The sequence below is a fragment of the Bos indicus genome, chromosome 6 (genome assembly GCF_029378745.1).
Source record: "Bos indicus isolate NIAB-ARS_2022 breed Sahiwal x Tharparkar chromosome 6, NIAB-ARS_B.indTharparkar_mat_pri_1.0, whole genome shotgun sequence".
NCBI classification, from domain to species: domain Eukaryota; kingdom Metazoa; phylum Chordata; class Mammalia; order Artiodactyla; family Bovidae; genus Bos; species Bos indicus.
Window position 1 is genome coordinate 70813006 of NC_091765.1, and position 22377 is coordinate 70835382.

Sequence of the window (22377 nt, forward strand, 5' to 3'; positions counted from 1 at the left end):
CTGGGAGGGATTGGGGGCAGGAGGAGAAGGGGACGACAGAGGATGAGATGGCTGGATGGCATCACCGACTCTATGAACATGAGTTTGAGTGAACTCTGGGAGTTGGTGATGGACAGGGAGGCCTGGCGTGCTGCAATTCAAGGGGTCGCAAAGAGTCGGACACAACTGAGTGACTGAACTGAACTGAAATAGCAGGGAGGGAACACAGCTCCACCCATCAACAGAAAATAGGATTAAAGATTTACTGAGCATGGCCCAGCCCACCAGAACAAGACCCAGTATCCCCCTCAGTCAGTCTATCCCATCAGGAAGCTTTCAGAAGCCTCTTATCCTTTTCCAGCAGAGGGCAGATAGACTGAAAATCACAATCACAGAAATCTAGCCAATCTAAACATGTGGATCACAGACTCGTCTAACTCAATGAAACTATGAGCCATGCCATGTAGGGCCACTCAAGACGGATGGGTTACGGTGGAGAGTTCTGACAAAATGTGGTTCACTGGAGAAGGGAATGGCAAACCACTTCATTATTCCTGCCTTGAGAACCCCATGAATAGTATGAAAAGGCAAAAAGATAGGACACTGAAAGATGAACTCCTTGCGTCAGTAGGTGCCCAATATGCTACTGGAGATCAGTGGAGAAATAACTCCAGAAAGAATGAAGAGACGGAGCTAGAGTAAAAATAATACCCAGTTGTGGATGTGACTGGTGATGGAAGCAAGGTCTGATGCTGTAAAGAGCAATATTTCATAGGAACCTGGAATGTTAGGTCCATGAATCAAGGCAAATTGGAAGTGGTCATACAGGAGATGGCGAGAGTGAACATCAACATTCTAGGAATCAGCGAACTAAAATGGACTGGAATGGGTGAATTTAACTCAGATGACCATTATATCTACTACTGTGGGCAGGAATCCCATAGAAGAAGCAGAGTAGGCATCATAGTCAACAAAAGAGTCTGAAATGCAGTACTTGGATGCAGTCTCAAAAACGACAGAATGATCTCTGTTCGTTTCCAAGGCAAACCATTCAATATCACGGTAATCCAAGTCTATGCCCCAGCCAGTAACGCTGAAGAAGCTGAAGTTAAACGGTTCTGCTGCAGGAAAGGGGACCCCTTCCAGGGCCCAAAACTGGGCTCTTGTCTAAAACTCGGAAATGAATTGTCCGAGGAGACACACGTGCTGACAAAGCAAGAGATTTTATTGGGAAAGGGCACCCGGGTGGAGAGCAGCAGGGTAAGGGAACCCAGGAGAACTGCTCTGCCACGTGGCTCACATTTTCAGGTTTTATGGTGATGGGATTAGTTTCCAGGTGGTCTTTGGCCAATCATTCTAATTCAGAGTCTTTCCTGGTGGTGCATGAATAGCTTAGCCAAGATGGATGCTAGTGAGAGGGATTCTGGGAAGTGAACAGACATGCTGTGTCTCCTTTCGACCTTTCCTGAACTCTTCTGGTTGGTGGATCTCCTGTCATAAAACAACTCATGCAAATGGTTACTACGGTGCCTGGCCAGGGTGGGCAGTTTCAGTCAGTGTGCTTCCCCTAACAGTTCTGTGAAGACCTACAAGACCTTCTAGAATTAACACCCCCAAAAGATGTCCTTTTCATTATAGGGAACTGAAATGCAAAAATAGGAAGTCAAGAAACACCTGGAGTAACAGGCAAATTGGGCCATGGAGTACAGAATGAAGCAGGGCAAAGGCTAATAGAGTTCTGCAAAGAGAATGCACTGGTCATAGAGAAAACCCTCTTCCAACAACACAAGAGAAGACTCTACACATGGACATCACCAGATGGTCAAAACCAAAGTCAGATTGATTATATTTTTTGTGGCCAAAGATGGAAAAGCTCTATACAGTCAGCAAAACAAGACGGGGAGCTGACTGTGGCTCAGATCATGAACTCTTTAGTGCCAAATTCAGACTTAAATTGAAGAAAGTAGGGAAAACCATTCAGGTATGACCTAAATCAAATCCCTTACAATTATACAGTGGAAGTGAGAAATAGATTTAAGGGACTAGATCTGATAGAGTGCCTGATGAACTAGGGATGGAGGTTCGTGACACTGTACAGGAGACAGGGAGCAAGACCATCCCCAAGAAAAAGAAATGGAAAAAAGCAAAATGGCTGTCTGGGGAGGCCTTACAAATAGCTGTGAAAAGAAGAGAAGCAAAAAGCAAAGGAGAAAGGAAAGATAGACCCATCTGAATGCAGAGTTCCAAAGATTAGCAAGGAGAGATAAGAGAGCCTTCCTCAGTGATCAGTGCAAAGAATTAGAGGAAAACAATAGAATGGGAAAGGCTAGAGATCTCTTCAAGAAAATTAGAGATGCCAAGGGAACATTTCATGCAAAGATGGGCACAATAAAGGACAGAAATGGTATGGACCTAACAGAAGCAGAAGATATTAAGAAGAGGTGGGAAGAATACATAGATGAACTATACAAAAAAGATCTTCATGACCCAGATAATCACAATGGTGTGATCGTTCACCTAGAGCCAGACATCCTGGAAGGTGAAGTTAAGTGAGCCTTAGGAAGCATCACTCCGAACAAAGCTAGTGGAGATGATGGAATTCCAGTTGAGCTCTTTCAAATCCTGAAAGATGATGCTGTGAAAGTGCTGCACTCAATATGTCAGCAAATTTGGAAAACTCAGCAGTGGCCACAGGACTGGAAAAGGTCAGTTTTCATTCCAATTCCAAAGAAAGGCAATGCCAAAGAATGCTCAAACTACCACACAATTGTACTCATCTCACACACTAGCAAAGTCATGCTCAAAATTCTCCAAGTTGACTAGAGGCTTCAACAATACGTGAACCATGAACTTCCAGATGTTCAAGCTGGTTTTAGAAAAGGCAGAGGAACCAGAGATCAAATTGCCAACATCCACTGAATCATTGAAAAAGCAAGAGAGTTTCAGAAAAGCATCTATTTATGCTTTATTGACTATGCCAACACCTTTGACTGTGTGGATCACAATAAACTGGAAAATTCTGAAAGAGATGGGAATACCAGACCACCTAACCTGCCTCTTGTGAAATCTGTATGCAGGTCAGGAAGCAACAGTTAGAACTGGACATGGAACAACAGACTGGTTCCAAATCGGGAAAGGAATACATCAAGGCTGTATATTGTCACCCTGCTTATTTAATTTATATGCAGAGCACATCATGCTAAATACTAGGCTGGATGAAACACAAGCTGGAATCAAGATTGCTGGGAGAAATATCAATCTCAGATATGCAGATGATACCACCCTTATGGCAGAAAGCAAAGAAGAACTAAAGAGTCTCTTGATGAAAGTGAAAGAGGAGAGTGAAAAAGTTGGCTTAAAACAACATTCAGAAAACAAAAATCATGGCATCTGGTCCCATCACTTCATGGCAAATAGATGGTGAAACAGTGGAAACAGTATCAGACTTTATTTTCGGGGGCTCCAAAATCACTGCAGATTATGACTGCAGACATGAAATTAAAAGACATTTACTCCTTGGAAGGAAACTTATGACCAAACTAGACAGCATATTGAAAAGCAGAGACTACTTTGCCAACAAAGGTCCATATAGTCAAGGCTATGGTGTTCCCAGTAGTCATGTATGAATGTGAGTTGGACTATAAAGAAAGCTGAGCACTGAAGAATTGATGGTTTTGAACTGTGGTGTTGGAGAAGACTCTTCAGAGTTTCTTAGACTGCCAGAGATCCAACCAGTCCATCCTAAAGGAAATCAGTCCTGAATGTTCATTGGAAAGACTGATGTTGAAGCTGAAACTCCAATACTTTGGCCACCTGATGTGAAGAACTGACTCATTAGAAAAGACCCTGATGCTGGGAAAGATTGAAGGCAAGAGGAGAAGGGGACGACAGAGGATGAGATGGTTGGATGGTATCACTGACTCAATGGACATGAGTTTGAGTAAACTCTGGGAGTTGGTGATGGACAGGGAGGCCTGGCATGCTGCAGTCCATGGAGCTGTAAGTTGGACACGACTGAGCGACTGAACTCAACTGAACTGACCCTGAAGTTCCTCAGGCAAATTCTCAGTGCCCAGCACAAAGGAGCCCCTCAAGTGTTCGTGGGACTGTAACATCTCAGGGATTTAAAGAACTAATGGGGAGCTTCCCTGGTGGCTCAGTGGTAAAGAATCTGCCTGCCAATGCAGGAGACATTGATCAGGAAGATTCCACATGCTGTAGAGCAACTAAGCCCATGCACCACAACTATTGAGCCTGTGCTCTGGAGCCCAGAAGCTGCAGCTAGTGAAGCCTGAGTGCCTAGAGCCTGTGTTCCACAACAACAGAAGCCATCGCAATGAGAAGCCTATGCACTGCAACTAGAGAGTAGCCCCCACTTGCTGCAACTAAAGAAAAGTCCATTGAGCAATGAAGACCCAGCATAGCCAAAAACAAGCAACGTTTTTTTTTTTTTCTTTAAAAAAAAGAACTAATGGTATGACTGCTTATCAAGGTACCATGTAGATCATCCCTCAGATACATTTAAGGAGTGAACCCAGTATATTTAAAATGGAGAACTCTCCCACCTCCATCATCCATTCATCTATGTATTCTTTCAAGGATTCGATCTGATATGTATTGAGCACCTTCTATGTGAAGGTCTCTAGGTCCCTTGTGGTTCAGCTGGTAAAAAATCCACCTGCAATGCGGGACACCTGGTTCAATCCCTGGGTTGGAAAGATCCCCTGGAGAAGGGAAAGGCTACCCTACCCACTCCAGTATTCTGGCCTGGAGAATTCCATGTGCTGTGTAGTCCATGGGGTTGTAAAGAGTCAGACACAACTGAGCAACTTTCACTAGTGCCTAAATACTTCCTATTATATCTAAATGCCATGCCCTCCTCCTTACTGGTCTAAAATGTTATTTCTTGTTCTGACCTCAGTGAAGCTGGGGAACAGCTGGGTACCAGCATGTGTCTAATCCCCCTTCATCCCTTGGCAACTATTAAGACATGCCAGGATGTTCTTTGCTGAGGTCTCTCAAATTTAAGATGGGGACACTGGATATTCAAGATAGAGGGCCTTGACATTTGAATACCTGCCTCTCCTTTTTCCTGCCTGAGAGAAATGCCTGGTTGTTGACTTTCAGAGTCAGGCATGGACAGCCCATCCTTCCGTAGGGCTGGTGTTTGGTTTGGTGGATTGATTTCACAGACAATGGGCACATTTTCATAAGTCATCAGAACAGGAGGAACCCCCCTTCTTGGAAGCAGCGATAGGAGTGGAGGTGTCAAACTTCATGTTTGGAACTTGAATTCTGACTTGGAGCAATTTTTAAAATGTGGGGGAAGAGATGAGGTCAAGTTGAAAACTACACCCCCAAGTCTAGTTGGGAGGGCTACTTTGTAGTCAGGTCTTTAGAATTTCTCTACAAAGTCACTGGAATGTGGTATATCTTTCCAAACTCTTGCTTTATTTGGAATGAAAAGGTGTCCTTGGAGTGAGTTTCCTGAAACTCTGCTGTGTTATGTAAATACTTCTGTTTTATAATCAAGTCTCCGGGGGGTCTTTTACTGTAGGGCTTTATTTTTAGGTCAGAGGTCAAGAAAGCAAAGCAAGGACCAATCAATATCATGGTTTTACAACAATTATTAACTGTTTTTGTTATCTTCTAAAGAGAGACCATTTGCAGGGAAAAGGTATGTTTTACTTCAGGAAACTAGAGGCAAAAATTCAGTCTTAAAACAACTCAAAAACTGAACCTAATTCTGTTATATCAAGAAGGGATTCTTTGAAGCTCTTCTATTGTATGTTAAAGGACTCAGTTTGCACAGAGAGCTATGCACATACATACAATTTGATTCACCACCAGCGCTGGGTCTTTGTGTTTGTTTGTTTTTTTTTTTTTTTGCTGCCTGGTTCAGAGCTATTGTGTAAAAGACTATCCATTTGCACAGGGGACTTTAGTAGGGGAAATGGACTCATCTGCCTGGAAAGGCGAGCAGGGGCTTCAGGATAGAAAACTGACTCCTGATTCCTATCAGGTGCATTTGCCTGTGAAAGGCCCTATTCAGCAGTCTGGAGGTGGAGTTATGGCCCCAGGCCACACTGTTCGGAGGTGTCCCCAGACCCACAGGTTGGGTGGGGGTGGGGCTGGTTCCTCCTGGCTTAGACTAGAGCTCCTTTTTTTCCTCTGGGAGATTGGCTCAGGCCTCCAGAAATCTGCCTGTGGCTGTTTCTCCTGCCAGGTGCTTCCGTCCTTAGAAAGGCACAGGCCATCAATACCAGGACAGCTTAGTTAGGACACACTGTAATTTAACTGTTATCACATTTCTCCAGATATGCACAGCCTTTCTTCAAAAATATTCTTTGCCCTTGACCTTATCCCTAGAAAGTTACCTTCTTTTGCTATCTTTAAGACATTTGCAGAATCCTGTGTTTATTAACTTAACTTCCCAGCTCCTACTCTGTTCCCCTGTCTTCCCAGAAAATCCCAGATCAGAGCTTTCCACACATCTGGTGCCCTCAGTCTCCACTGGAGCTACATGCTCTTTGCAAGGATACAAACAGGTTTGGGGGCTTCCCAGGTGGCTCAGCGGTAAAGAATCCCCCTGCCAATGCAGGAGATGAAAACATGTGTTCGAACCCTGGGTCAGGAAGATTCCCTGGAGGAGGAAATGGCAATCCACTCCAGTATTCTTGCCTGGAGAATCCCATGGACAGAGGAGCCTGATGGGCTACGGTCCATGGGGTCCCAAAGAGTCAGACACAACAGAGCATCTGAGCACACACACACAAGCAGGTTTGAGAGGCTTCTGTACTGAGTCCCTCAAAGTCCCTGTGCAGTCATCATTCAGTGATACCAGGCTAAATAAGCACAGTTTTTTGATGGGATATAGAAAAGATGTTTCAGGGAGTTAACTAACAGGCAGAGACTGCAAATTTCTTTCTTAATTCTACCATCAACTCCTTGTGTGACCTTGAGTTTCTAAGACTTATCATAAATACCGAGATTGTCAGATAACTTCCCAGGGCTATTTTGAGCAATACACATTAATTGGTTAAGGAATGTAGTGATTACAAATTATTTTGTAAATGCAAAGCTTTATACATATTAAGTACTTCTTCTGCATGACTTACTAATAACTAGACTAAAAGTTATAGAGAGAAGTCTACATTATCTCTATAATAATATATAAATATATATAATAATATATTTGCTACGTGTGCTCAGTCACTCAGTCTTGTCCAACTCCTTGTGACCCCATGGACTGTAGCCTGCTAGGCTCCACTGTCCATGGAATTTTCCAGGCAAGAATACTGGAGTGGGTTGCCATTTCCTATTCCAGGGGATCTTCTGGACCCAAGGATAGAACCTGCGTCTCTTGTGTCTCCTGCATTGGCAGGCGAATTCTTTACCACTGTACCAATGGGGAGCCCCATTTAGCCCCAATTAACAATTTCATTTTAATAAATACTCTTCCCCACTCTGCTGTAATACCCACCTAGATCTGCAAGTCTCTTAAACCACTGCAGAAAAATTTCGTAATTCTGTTTCATTAAAATCTTCAGTCCATCAGATGAAATAATGAATACTTGTTGACTGATTACTTCAGGCGATTACACATATTAAACCATTTAGTTGTTGTTGTTCAGTCACTAAGTCGTGTCTGACTATTTAAGACCCCATGGACTGTGGCATGCCAGTCTCCTCTGTCCTCCACTATCTCTCGGAGTTTGTTCAAATTCATGTCCATTGAGTTGGTGAAGCTATCTAACCCTCTCATTCTCCACCACCCCCTTCTCCTACCCTCAATCTTTCCCAGCATCAGGGTCTTCACTGATAAGTTGGCTCTTCGTATCAGGTGGCCAAAGTATTGGAGCTTCAGCTTCAGCATCAGTCCTTCCAATGCATATTCAGGGTTGATTTCCTTTAGGATTGACTGTTTTGATCTCCATGCAGTCCAAGGTACTCTTAAGAGTCTTCAACACCACAGTTTGAAAGCATCAGTTCTTTGGTGCTCAGCCTTTATGGTTCAACTCTCACATCTGTGCACTTACCTCAATCCTAAGAAGTTTGTACTTATTCCTGATTTATTAATTAATCACAAAGATGTTAAGAAACTTGTCCATGGTCACAGTTAGCAAGTGGCAGAAGCTGGCTTGGAAACAGGAAGCCTAGATTCAAAGTTTGTGTTCTTAATCAATAAGAAACCCAACTGATGACTGAGAGCAGAGCAACATGTAAAATCCTGTCCCTGACTCAAGGAATAGCCTTGACCACTTTAAGCTAACTGTGTGATTTGGGGTTGCAGTTTCTTCAGCTGTAAAATGGATGTTCTCCAAGGACCCTGCCAGCTCTGTTAATTCTGTACTTTAACAAGTCAGCATCTCTTAATAGGAGTCTGGAGGGCAATCACTGCAGCTTCTGGAACAAGTGGGTAGCAAATATTGCAATTTTAGGAATACAAGAAGAGGAAGTCTACACAAGTTTGGTACTTCATGCAGGAGCCCTGGGATGCCTGAAATCAGAGATTCCAGTGAGACTGCCAGTAGATAAAACTTCTTGGCAAGATATCAGTGTTGCGTTTCCAGGGAAAGTGAGAGCTGGCGAACACTGTGGAGGTGTGGTACAGAGGGGTCATGGACTCACCTAGAGTAGAAGGTAGGAAAATTGTTAAAAGAACAAACATAAAAAACAAGTAAAAGTGGCACTGTTTTTCATGAACTTGGATGTGATGCTGGAAAGAAAGAGAACTTGCAATGTTATCATTCATAAAATATAAGTCTTGTAGTAAGGGGAGCACAGAAAGAGCATATGGACTTTGGAAACGGACTGATGCGGGTTTGATCCCACACCAGTATTCTTGCCTGGGAAATCTAGTGGACAGAGGATCCTGGTAGGCTATAGTCCATGGGGTCACAAAACAGTTGGACATAACTGAGAATTGAGCACAGCACAGCTGCCACATCTTAGCTTGTGATCTGAGTAAGGGCCTTCATTTTCTCCTCGGTAAAATAGGGATGACACTAACACTGAGCCTAGACTCCATAAATGCTACTTTCCATTCCAACCAGCCAGGGTTGTGTTTCTACCCAAGCCTCCACACCCCAGACCTGAGAAAGTCAAAACCCAGTGAACTCTTAGCAGTGATGAAAACCTTTGATCTTAAAAGAGGAATGAAGACATTGTATCTACCCTTGTTTTTCCTTTCAAATTGTACTAGACTTCTCAACAGCTTCACCCTGGGCTCTGAGACTGAGGGATAGGAAGATAGGAATGAAGAGCAAGAAAAGCAACCCAAAGTTAGCGGTGACCAGCTTGTGCCCAGAAGGTAAGTACAGGGGTTCCACTAAAAAAAGCTCTAATAGGAATTTCTCCACCTGCACCCAGAGCAGGGCCTGGTATACGGATGCTGGCCCACAGCTGACTGGCTCTACCAGAGAGAAGGCTGTCAGAGGGAGAGCCTCCATCTTCCTTCTTCTCAGAGTACCCACAACGAAGGAAAGGGTAACCTTGACGTTACTGAAAGGGAAGAGTGGGACGAGGTGACACAAGAGAGTCACATAAACAGATGCTAACGGGCGAGCTGGGGAGAGCAGATACAGCCTAGCGGTGTTAGCTTCCTATTACTGCTGCTGTAACAAGTCCCCACAAGTGGTGGTCTAAAACAACAACAGATGTGGTGCTGGGGGTCAGAAATCTAGAGTGGCTGGAGAAGGCCAACCTTCCTTCAGAAGGCTCTAGAAGAAAACTGCTTTCTTTGCCTTTTGTAGCTTCCAGAAGCTCTCCAAGTCTCTTGACTCCTGGTTTGAGATTACTCCTATCTCTGCTTCTCTCTTCATATCTCCTTCATGGACTCTGACCCTCCTGCTGACCTCTCTTAAGGACCCTTGTGATGATATTGGGTCCACCTGAATAACCCAGGCTATCCTCCCATCTCCAGAGCCTTAATGTAATCACATCTGCAAAGGCCCTTTTGCCTTGGAAGGTAACATTCATAGGATCCAGGGATCAGACATCTTTGGGGAAAGCCATTATTCAGCCCACCACACTATCTAAACTTTGATAACCAGAAATCTGATTTATCTTATCAACTTCGTAATCTGGAAACAACTCCCTCAAGCCTAAACCTTGCTGTCTCCATTGGGTAAAGGGGAAGTGACAACATTTTACTTGATTCCTTTTGGGCTCATAGGGGCCATCTTCGTAAGCTGTCCACTACTGTGCCTCATGTGGATTAAAGGTATAGTAATGTTGCAATGGTACCCCACTCCAGTACTCTTGCCTGGAAAATCCCATGGATGGAGGAGCCTGGTGGGCTGCAGTCCATGGGATCTCTGAGGGTCGGACACGACTGAGCGGCTTCACTTTCACTTTTCACTTTCATGCATTGGAGAAGGAAATGACAACCCACTCCAGCATTTTTTCCTGGAGAATCTGAGGGATGGGGGAGCCTGGTGGGCTGCCGTCTATGGGGTCGCACAGAGTTGGACACGACTGAAGCGATGCAGCAGCAGCAACAGCAATATTGGTTTAGATCTGATAGAGTTCCTCAAAAACTAGAGACAGGGGTTCATGACATTGTATAGGAGGCAGTGATCAAGACCATCCTCAAGAAAAAGAAATGCAAAAAGGCAAAACGCTTGTCTGAGGAGGCCTTACAAATAGCTGAGAAAAGAAGAGAAGCAAAAGGCAAAGAAGAAGAGGAAAGATATACCCATTTGAATGCAGAGTTCCAAAGAATAGCAAGGAGAGATAAAGCCTTCCTTGGGGATCAATGCAAAGAATTAGAGAAAACAATACGATGGGAAAGACTAGAGATCTCTTCAAGAAAATTAGAGATGCCAAGGGAACATTTCATGCAAAGATGGGCTCAATAAAGGACAGAAATGGTATGGACCTAACAGAAGCAGAAGATATTAAGAAGAGGTGGCAAGAATACACAGAAGAACTGTACAAAAAAGATCTTCACGACTCAGATAATCACGATGATGTGATCACTCACCTAGAGCCAGACATCCTAGAATGTGAAGTCAAGTGGGCCTTAGGAAGCATCACTCTGAACAAAGCTAGTGGAGGTGATGGAATTCCAGTTGAGCTCTTTCAAATCCTGAAAGATGATGCTGTGAAAGTGCTGCACTCAATATGTCAGCAAATTTGGAAAACTCAGCAGTGGCCACAGGACTGGAAAAGGTCAGTTTTCACTCCAATCCCTCAGAAAGGTGATGCCAAAGAATGCTCAAACTACCACACAGTTGCAGTCATCTCACACACTAGTAGTCATGCTCAAAATTCTCCAAGCCAGGCTTCAACAGTATGTGAACCATGAACTTCCAGATGTGCAAGTTGGATTTAGAAAAGGCAGAGGAACCAGAAATCAAATTGCCAACATCCACTGAATCATTAAAAAAGCAAGAGAGTTCCAGAAAAACATCTATTTCTGCTTTATTGACTACACCAAAGCCTCTGTGTGGATCATAACAGTGGATCATAACAAACTATGGAAAATTCTTCAAGAGATGGGAATACCAGACCACCTGACCTGCCTCTTGAGAGATCTGTACGCAAGTCAAGAAGCAACAGTTAGAACCGGACATGGAACAACAGACTGGTTCGGAATTGGGAAAGGAGTACGTCAAGGCTATATATTGTCATTCTGCTTATTTCACTTATACGCAGAGTACATCATGCGAAATGCTGGGCTGGATAAAGCACAAGCTGGAATCAAGATTGCCAAGAGAAATATCAATAACCTCAGATATGCAGATGACACCACCCTTATGGCAGAAAGTGAAGAGGAACTAAAAAGCCTCTTGATGAAGGTGAAAGAGGAGAGTGAAAAGTTGGCTTAAAACTCAACATTCAGAAAACGAAGATCATGGCATCTGGTCCCATCACTTCATGGGAAATAGATGGGGAGACAGTGGAAACAGTGTCAGACTTTATTTTTTTAGGCTCCAAAGTCACTGCAGATGGTGACTGCAGCCGTGAAATTAAAAGATGCTTACTCCTTGGAAGAACAGTTATGACCAACCTAGATAGCATATTCAAAAGCAGAGATACTACTTTGCCAACAAAAGTCCGTCTAGTCAAGGCTATGGTTTTTCCAGTAGTCATGTATGGATGTGAGAGTTGGACTGTGAAGAAAGCTGACTGCCGAAGAATTGATGCCTTTGAACTGTGGTGTTGGAGGAGACTCTTGAGAGTGCCTTGGACTGCAAGGAGATCCAACCAGTCCATTCTGAAGGAGATCAGCCCTGGGATTTCTGTGGAAGGAATGATGCTAAAGCTGAAACTCCAGTACTTTGGCCACCTCATGTGAAGAGTTGACTCATTGGAAAAGACTCTGATGCTGGAAGGGATTGGGGGCAGGAGGAGAAGGGGACAACAGAGGATGACATGGCTGGATGGCATCACTGACTCGATGGACGTGAGTCTGAGTGAACTCTGGGAGTTGGTGATGGACAGGGAGGCCTGGTGTGCTGCGATTCATGGGGTTGCAAAGAGTCAGATACGACTGAGCAACTGAATTGACTGACTGACTGATGCTGAAGCTGAAGCTCCAATACTTTGGCCACCTGATGCGAAGAACTGACTCATTTGAAAAGACCCAGGTGCTGGGAAAGATTGAACATGGGAGAGGGGATGACCGAGGATGAGATGGTTGGGTGGCATCGCCTACTCAATGGACATGAGTTTGAGTAAGCCCCAGGAGTTGGTGATGGACAGGGAAGTCTGGTGTGCTGTGGTCCACGGGGTTGCAAAGAATCAGACACGACGGAGTGACTGAACTGAAGTGAAATGTTTGTTCCCCTCCCTCTTCTAGCACATAACTGAGAGGCATTACAAGGTTAGGCAGTGGAGAGGGCACTAGGACTCTTGGGAGCTGTCACAGGCCCAATTTCTGAGAAAACAGACATTGAGACTGAGATTTGTATGCAGGAACTTTATTGGTTCGTGGTCTCAGGATCAATACCAGTGGAGTGTGTGGAAAGTTGAATTGGGTGGCAAGGGGAATGATCAACTGTGATGGAGATGCAAGCCTCAGCCTACCCAATGGATAACTCAGAGTTGACTCAGGTTAGGGTGAGGGGCTGAGCTTCTATATACCTGAAAGTAGTCATTAGCCACGAGTTGTCTGGGGAGGGGCATGATGTTGGCCAAGGTGGTTCTCTCCCACCAAGGTATCTCTGGAGAGCACACAGCAGCAGTCGATGCTTCCAGTAGCTGGATGAATGCATCCTGCAGTAGAGACCTGGGGAGCATACCCTGGTATCTGCTACAGCAGCTAACCCTTCTGTTTTATTGAGTGAAGACCAGAGAGAGAACAGACCGTAAGAGTCCTGACAGACTGTGCAGCTCACAGGTTCAGAGGCTCTGAGCTTGTGCTTTCAAGCAGGTAAGCCTGACTTCAAATCTCTTTTCTACTTCTTCCTGTTGTGTGACTTAGGGACATCACTGTACCTCTCTGTGTCTCTGTTTCCTCATTTCTAATTTAGAGGGCGATAATATTTATCTTAGAATTGTTGTGAAGATTAAACAGATAGTCAGTGTAGCATTCTCAGAACTGTGCCTAACATCTGGTGAATCCCATATGTGTTAGGTTTTGTGGTTAACAATATTCTCATACCTCCTTTCCTACTTTATTCTTTCAATCCAAAGCCAAATGTTTCACATGTGAGCTAGAAAGGAGAGGGAAGAATCCTACAAGAATACCCAACATGCTGCTGCTACTAAGTCGCCTCAGTCGTGTCTGACTCTGCGCCACCCCATAGATGGCAGCTCACCAGGCTACCCCGTCCCTGGGATTCTCCAGGCAAGAACACTGGAGTGGGTTGCCATTTCCTTCTCCAATTCATGAAAATGAAAAGTGAAAGTGAAGTCGCTCAGTAGTGTCCGACTCTTAGCAACCCCATGGACTGCAGCCTACCAGGCTCCTCTGTTCATGGGATTTTCCAGGTAAGAGTACTGGAGTGAGGTGCCATTGCCTTCTCCAATACCCAACATGACTTAAAGACATATATCACTAGGGACTTCCCTGGTGGTCCAGTGGTTAAGACTGTGCTCCCAAATTAGGGGACTTGTGTTGGATCCCAGGTCAGGGAACTAGATACTACATGCGACAACTAAGACCTGGCACAGCCAAATAAATAAATAAATATTTTTTAAAAAGACACATTACTAAAGCTAGGGCCAGGATTGGGGCTGCTGCTGCTGCTGCTAAGTCGCTTCAGTCGTGTCTGACTCTGCGCCACCCCATAGATGGCAGCTCACCAGGCTCCCCCGTCCCTGGGATTCTCCAGACAAGAACACTGGAGTGGGTTGCCATTTCCTTCTCCAATACATGAAAGTGAAAAGTGAAAGTGAAGTTGCTCAGTCGTGTCCAACTCCTAGCTACCCCATGGACTGCAGCCTACCAGGCTCCTCCATCCATGGGATTTGCCAGGCAAGAGTACTGGAGTGGCTTGCCATTGCCATCTCTGAGGATTGGGGCTAGAGAGTGAGAAGAGGGGTATTAACAGCACACACCTGGAGCTTTCCTGGTGGCTTAGAGGTAAAGAATCCACCTGCCAATGCAGGAGACAATGTTCAGTCCCTAATCTGGGAAGATCCCTCATTATGCAGAGCAACTAAGCCCATATGTCACAACTACTGAGCCCATGTGCCCTAGAGCCTGTGTTCTGCAACAAGCGAAGCCACCACAATGAGAAGTCTGTGTATTGCAACTAGAGAGTAGCCCCTGCTTGCCACACTATAGAAAAGCCCTTGAAGCAACAAAGACCTAACAGCCAAAAACAATATATAAATAAATAAAAATTTTAAAAAAAAATCACATATTTGGAGCCAGGCTGCCTTAGTGAGACTCCATGCCACTCACAAACTAGCTGGATGACCTTGGAGGGTCACTGTGGGAATTAAATGACATCACACAAGTACAGCTCCTAGGACACCACCTGACACATATAGGAACCATGTGCATACGTGGGTGCTAAGTTGCTTCAGTCGTGTCCAACTCTTTTCAACCCTATGGACTGTAGCCTACCAGGCTCCTCTGTCCATGGAACTCTCCAGGCAAGAACACTGGAGTTGGTTGCCATGCCCTCCTCCAGGGAATCTTCCCAACCCAAGGATCAAACCCACGTCTCTTATGTCTCCTGCATTGGCAGGTGGGTTCTTTACCACTAGTGCCACCTGGAAGCCCACAGGAGCCATGTATGGTTGCCATAATCATTCTTGCTGCTGCTGCTGCTGCTAAGTCACTTCAGTTGTGTCCAACTCTTAGTGACCCCATGGACTGCAGACTCCTCCGTCCACAGGATTTTCCAGGCAAGAGTACTGGAGTGGGGTGCCATTGCCTTCTCCGATAATCACTCTTAGGCTACAACATATCCACAAAGGCAACTTTAAGGGAAGAAGCCCTTGATTTAGACCTTGCACTTTCCCCAAGAAGTTTAAAATCTTTAGATATCCTGACTGAATTCTTGGAGTTGGCTACAAACTCTCTGTTTCATGTTAGTAGATTAGCTCTCCACTAGCACTGATTCCCTGGATTAAGCATTTAATCTTTTACAACTGTAACCAGGTTGTCAAAAAGGGTGATGCTAACTTTAGTTTGAGCTGGGATTGGATGGAGAAAAAGGAGCTTAAGAAAAATGACTCCAGGGATCAGCTAAAGGGATTGGTGTTCTTTGAGGATCCTGGGCCTCCCTTCAAGGTAAAATAAGGGTTGGTAAGATAGACTAAACCTTTTACGAATTTTATGCCTTTTTCTTAGTTCCTTTTCCACTTGGAATGTTAAAACTTGAGGAACTTCAAATACTCCAACCCTAATACCTCTGCTCCAATATTTTGGCCACCTGATGCGAACAGACAACTCACTGGAAAAGACCCTGATGCTGGGAAAGATTGAGGGCAGGAGGAGAACGGTGCAATAGAGAATGAGATTGGTTGGATGGCATCACCAAATCAATGGACATTTTGATCAAGCTCCAGGAGGTGGTGAAGGACAGGGAAGCCTGGCATGCTGCAGTCCATGGGGTCACACAACCGAGAGACTGAACAACAATAATACCTCTGCTACTTTCTCTTGTATTGATATTCTCCAATTTTCCTTCTCCCCAGTCCAAATCCACACCAGAAAGGGTTACAGAAGATGTGACTGATCAGAGTAAAGCTGCTGCTTCTGCTGCTAAGTCGCTTCAGTCGTGTCCGACTCTGTGCGATCCCATAGACGGCAGCCCACCAGGCTCCCCCGTCCCTGGGATTCTCCAGGCAAGAACACTGGAGTGGGTTTCCATTTTCCTCTCCAATGCATGAAAGTGAAAAGTGAAAGTGAAGTCGCTGAGTCGTGTCCAACTCTTAGCAACCCCATGGACTGTGGCCCACCAGGCTCCTCCATCCATGGGATTTTCCAGGCAAGAGTACTGGAGTGGGGTGCCATTGCCTTCTCCAGAGTAAAGCTAGGACCATACTATTGAATTAGGAGGCAGAGAGGGGGCTTCAAGAGACTATCTCCTTGCAGAGGTTCTGGGCTGAGAGTTCTTACTCTGTCTTCCACTTTCTCTCCTTATTCCTCTCTCTGTATCACAGATATTTATCTTGATTTTTTTTTTTTCCAAATATGCTTGATTTTCAAGCCCAGCTTGTTGGGAACACTGCCCCATTGGGCCCAGGCTGGCTTCACTGTGTTCCTATCACACAGAGCAAAAAAATTAGCCACAGGAACCCCAAGTCACCAAGTCAGTTTGTTGGACTCATTTAATTTTTCTTCAAGACTAATTCCTCATTAGTTTTGTTTAGTTAAGAGTCACAGTGAGGCTTCCCCTGCAACTACGGTGTCAGCGTTTTTTTTAAAGTAAGTAAGCAACAAAACAAATGTGGAAAGTATTTTGATAAGAAGAACAATCATGCTATTTGTATCTCTCAGAGTCTGAAGAACTCCTAGTGACCCAAGTTTTTGGCATTAAGGGAGATACTCAACAGGCAGAACCATGCCCCTGATTTTTATCTTTGTGGACTTAACCTCAGAGAAATTCAGCTCACAGAGTTATTATTACTAGGTGGGAGTGGACTGTCCATTTCCTGTACTGACTTTTCATATCAGAAGGCAAGGTTGACTTTAAATCTTGTGATTTTTATTTCCTAGAAAAAATAAGAATAGACAAGGAGAGAGAGTCACAGGACTTGAGGGAAACCACCCGCCCCTGCTCCCCAATCAAAATGTATCTGAAATAATGCCCTTCTTTCTGTCTCTAATGCCTCTCTCTTAGGGCAGTCAACCATTACCTGCAACTGAGACTATTGCTTACAATGACCTCCTAATTTATCTCTCTGTGTCAATGCTTGCTTGACTCCTGTGTGTTTTTCCCACACACAATGGCCAAGGTGATTTTCAAAAAGTATAAATCAAATTATGTCATCCCTGGTGGCTTAGCGGTAAAGAATCTGTCTGCTACAAGGGAGATGCAGGTTCAATCCGTAAGTCGGGAAGATCCCCTGGAGAAGGAAATGACAACCCACTCCAGTATTCCTACCTGGGGAATCCCATAGACAGAGGAGTCTGGTGGGCTACAGTCCATGGCATCACAAAGTGTTGGACACAGCTGAGCAACTAAACAACAAACAACATGACTACAAGTCTTTAGTAATTTCTTTTCACTTTAGGTAAATCTGAAATCATTTCTGTGGATCTATGGCACTGACTGTTCCTGGAGGCTCAATCTACTATTTTCTAGCCCTGCTAGTCTTCAATTCCTTAAGTAAGAGCTTTCAGGCCTCAGGGCCCTTGAACATGCTATTTTGTTTATTTTAAAAAATCTTCACTCCATCCTATCCTTCTCTTACAAGTGGCTCTCCTTTTTCATTCCTTAGACTTCACCTTAAATGTCACTTCTTCAGGCAGAACTTTCCAGACTATCCTATTTAAACTAGATTTCTCATTCTGGTCATTACTCTCTATTTTAGTCTTTTCATAGTATTTATCATGCTGGCACAGTGTTAAAGAGTCTGCCTGGTTCAATCTATGGGTTGGGAAGATCCCCTGGAGTAGGAAATGTCTACTCATTCCAGTATTCTTTCCTGGAGAATCCCATGGACAGGGGAGCCTGGTGGGCTACAGTGCATGGGGTCACAAAGAGTCAGATGTGACTGAGTATGCACATTATTATTATTATTTATTTGTCTTTTTTCTGATTTATTTTCTGCCTCCTGAACTTGAGTGTAGAGGGCTAAAATCATGCTCTTATTCATCACTGTATTTTTCTTGTGTAGCAAGGTACTTGCCACAAAGTAGAAACTCAACAAATACCTATTATATCAAGAAACACTTTATTTTGATAGGTGGTTTTTTAAAAGGCTACATTTTCCATGAAGTAGTCTGCTTTTGGCCACCGGATGTGAAGAGCCAACTCACTGGAAAAGACCTGATGCTGGGAAAAATTGAAGGCAAAAGGAGAAGAGGGTGGCAGAGGATGAGATGGTTAGATAGCATCACTGACTCAATGGATATGAATTTGAGCAAGCTCCAGGAGATGGTGAACTGCAGGGAAGCCTGATGTGCTGCACTCCATGGAGTTGCAACGTGTTGGACATGACTGAGCAATTGAACAACAACAACAAAAAGTCTGCTTTAAGAAATTTTTAATTTTATTAAGCTCTATATGACATGCTGAAGTCTCTATTAAAATCATCTAGCTCTCAATTTCATTGAGGTTATTTTCGTTCCCCAGTTCCTCATGCCTTCTTGTCTCATCCTTTGTGGATTTTATGAATATGAATGTTTGCTCGAATGTCAGCACACTTTGTCTGTTTTGTTCACTGCTGCAGCTTCAACATCTAGAACAGTGATTGGCACATATATGTAGTGCTGTGACATAAAGGCTATCCCAGGGACAGTTCTAACCTGATGTACTAAAACTATAGATGCACAGAGCCATGGTTCTCACAATATAGAGTTTGCAAACTGGCATTGTCTCAGCTAGAAGTGTCCTACAGAAATGTTTTTGTTTAATCTGGGTAGTATGTTAAATTGTTCTAAATGAGTTACGTGCTTGGTAAGTCACTTTAGTTGTGTCCAACTCTTTGTGACCCCAAGAACTCTAGCCTGCCAGGCTCCTCTGTCCATGGGATTCTCCAGGTGAAGAACACTGGAGTGGGTTGCCATGCCCTCCTGCAGGGAGTCTTCCTGACCTAGGGATTGAATCCGTGTCTCTGCCTTGGCAGGTGGGTTCTTTACCACAAGCACCACCTGGGAAGGCCTTAAATGAGTGTGCTATATTTAAAAGTTGGGATATCACATAAAAATCCTGACTCCAACCTTTCTTGAAAAGCCAGAAGATCTAGCCACATGGGAACCTCTGCCACATGGCACAAGGGGCTGAGGCTGGCGAGAAGCTGCCCTTTTTGGAAGTCCGTGTCCCCTCCATTTGCTTTTACTAACAATTCGTGTTGACCCAAGGATCCTGGGGATCCTGCCCCATTGCAGTCATCCTGAAAATAAGTGGGATTTTAAAACTAGATAAATACAGAATTTCAGCAGCAAACCCTTCAGGAATGTAAAATCAACTCAGGGAATATTTGTGCAAGATTGAGATGTATTAGGCCTGATTGGTCCTTCAGAGATTCTTCCAAAGTTCTTTGCCAGTGGTGCAGTAGGTTATTTATTACTACAGTAATAAATAATAGAAATTTTGTTTGCTATTCTTGAGATTTTCTTTGTTGTTAAATTCTAGGCATGGTGTAAGAAGCTGAATGGATTTTTTCCTCTTAGGATCAAGCTAACTCAGCTAATAAAAGCTATGCAAGGATACCCTATGTTCCCAAAGAAAGGAGGAAAAAAACGGGCATTATTTAAACCTTGTCCGGGCCATATGCCTTGACAGTTGACAAACAGCTTGTACCTGGACAAGTCAAAGTGTTTATTGTATCAATTGATGATGAATTAGCAGCAGAGGATCACCATCACCATCATCATCATCATTACTGATGAAATCTGAGTTTTAATCCAGGCATTTGAAAACAAGTGAAGTGCCCATATAATGTAACCAATCGTTCGAAGTTGATATAAAGAGGTTCAAGTTACATTTGATCAGTAAGTACTTTAGCCTTGTCTGTAATCAGGGTCAATTTGACAAGGGATTTACTAGATCTAGAAATGAAGAGTTATTAGCCTAAGCAAATCTGGGCTGATTTCAAAAATGATAATTATGTTTATGATAAGCACTTGGCTTTTAGAATGGTTTTTTTTGCTTCCATCCTCTTATTGTTTTGGTCACTATGGGGAAAAAATAGGACTGATGAGGGTAAAAACATCCAAGTACTGCAGAGTTTGATTTAGCTTAGCAATTAGATACATTTTTATAAGTGCTACTAATTGTCCCCTAAAATAAACTAGAATGCTATGAAAATGGATGTCACAGTCTAAAATTACTCATCTATTTCAAAATCTAATTCATAGCTTCTACTTAAATGTTTACAGATTATAGTTAAAAAAATAAGAACTATTAAAATTATAAAATGTGTAAGTATAATTTATGAGGAATGTATCATTCATGATTTAATTAAGTAGCTCATTGCAGCTGTTCAGGTTCATTTCTGAACAAAAATATCCTGCATCCAGCAGTACTATTAAAGACCAAAAGTTTTACCATGACAGGGTTTGCTTTTCCTTCACCTTTTTTTTTTCTGAAAGTGTGAAGAAAATAAAGAACACAAGAATCTAGAAAGCTGGAAGATAACACTTTTTAAAATGTGGAAAAAATTAATAGAAGCATAGCAGTGCTCCATGTTCAAGCCCGGAGCCTTGGAATGGAATTAATGTGGAGTTCCTGGTATGGCCCACATTGGCTCCCCAGCCTCGAGCAGCCAAACTTAAGAATCATTGAGAATTGTTGATGGGGCTTACTGAAAATATACATATGTCCAGAGCCTCAGACTGCTTAGTTCTAGGTTCAAACCTGGAAATATGTAGTTGGTAAGGTCCTCAGGTATATCTGTGGCTTCCCTGGTGGCTCAGAGGTTAAAGCGTATGCCTGCAATGTAGGAGACCTGGGTTCAATCCCTGGGTCGGGAAGATCCCCTAGAGAAGGAAAAGGCAACCCACTCCAGTATTCTTGGCTGGAGAATCCCATGGACAGAGGAGCCTGGGGGGCTACAGTCCACGGGGTCACAAAGAGTCGGACACGACTGTGCAACTTCACTTTCTTTCAGGTGTATCTGATGATCCATATAAGGGAAGTGCTAGTCTAGTTCCAGGGGCTTTGAGAGATAGTAGAGGGACCTGAAATGTATCCATCATCCTGTTACCCAGTAACTTCAAGTGAGCCTGGAATCTATGTTCTGAACCAGGTAAGAGACCTCTAGGCTAATTCAGTCCTTATATTCCAGAGTCTCAGATTCCAATGCCGAATCCAAGGTGAATGATGATAAGGGGACTGGAGATCAGAGGGCTTGGAATCTAGTCTTATTTTTGCCTCCAACCAATTGTGTAAAATCAATCTCACCTGCTTTATAACCATCTATAAAATAAAGGAGGTGGACTAAGTGGTCCCTAAGACCAGGATTGCAAATTGGTAGCCTCAGGCCACATCCAGCCTGCAGATTGATTTCTCTACATGATGTTTGAAAATAAAAGTTGGTTAGTTTCCCAATAGGGAGATCCCTTGGCCCCAAATCTAGATTTTCAGCTTCTCTTAGAAAATTGGAAATTCTGAGCAAAAATGGGCCCCTGATTCCTACCCAGGAACTGTTGCCTGGTAGGGTAGGGTTTGTTCCTTTTAAAAGAGCTACAACCTCTTATATCCCAAAGGTAACCACACTTCCTACCCACCAGTCTGCTCTTACATTGTTTCTGCTGGGCGCCTGGAGGTTATGGAGCTGTTGACTCTTGCCTCTAGGTCATTCTCAAGACTAACAACCTTTGTCGGTAGATTGCATCCTAGGAGTGGGTCCTTTAACCAGGCTTAAGTCTAACTGGTACCTCAGTAGCTACTTGGTCCTCCTTAAATTTTGAGTCAGGAAAGCAATCTCTGCTGTTCCATTTTTAGGGCCTAGGGAGTTTTTAAGAGAGAAACAAGAGAGTAGGAGCCTGAAGGAATGTGGCGGCTGCTTCTTCATAAAGGATTTGAAAAGCTGAAATTTCTCTGTTTACAAATTCCTAAGTACAATACACCCAAGTGGGCCTTATTTAGGCCAAATGTTTGTATCATGGGTTATGTGCTGTTCCACCAAGAGTAAAGACATTGCTAAATTGCCAGGTTTTTGCAAATTATAATGAAAATTGTATGGCACTGAGTCCAAAATCCTTGTACCAATATAATAATTACTGTATGACTGGAGTTACTGAAAGGAAGTGGCTTTTCTGGGAAAACAAAAGTGGGAAAAGTTCTGTTTTGCTTTTTAAGCATCTTTAGCCTAAAG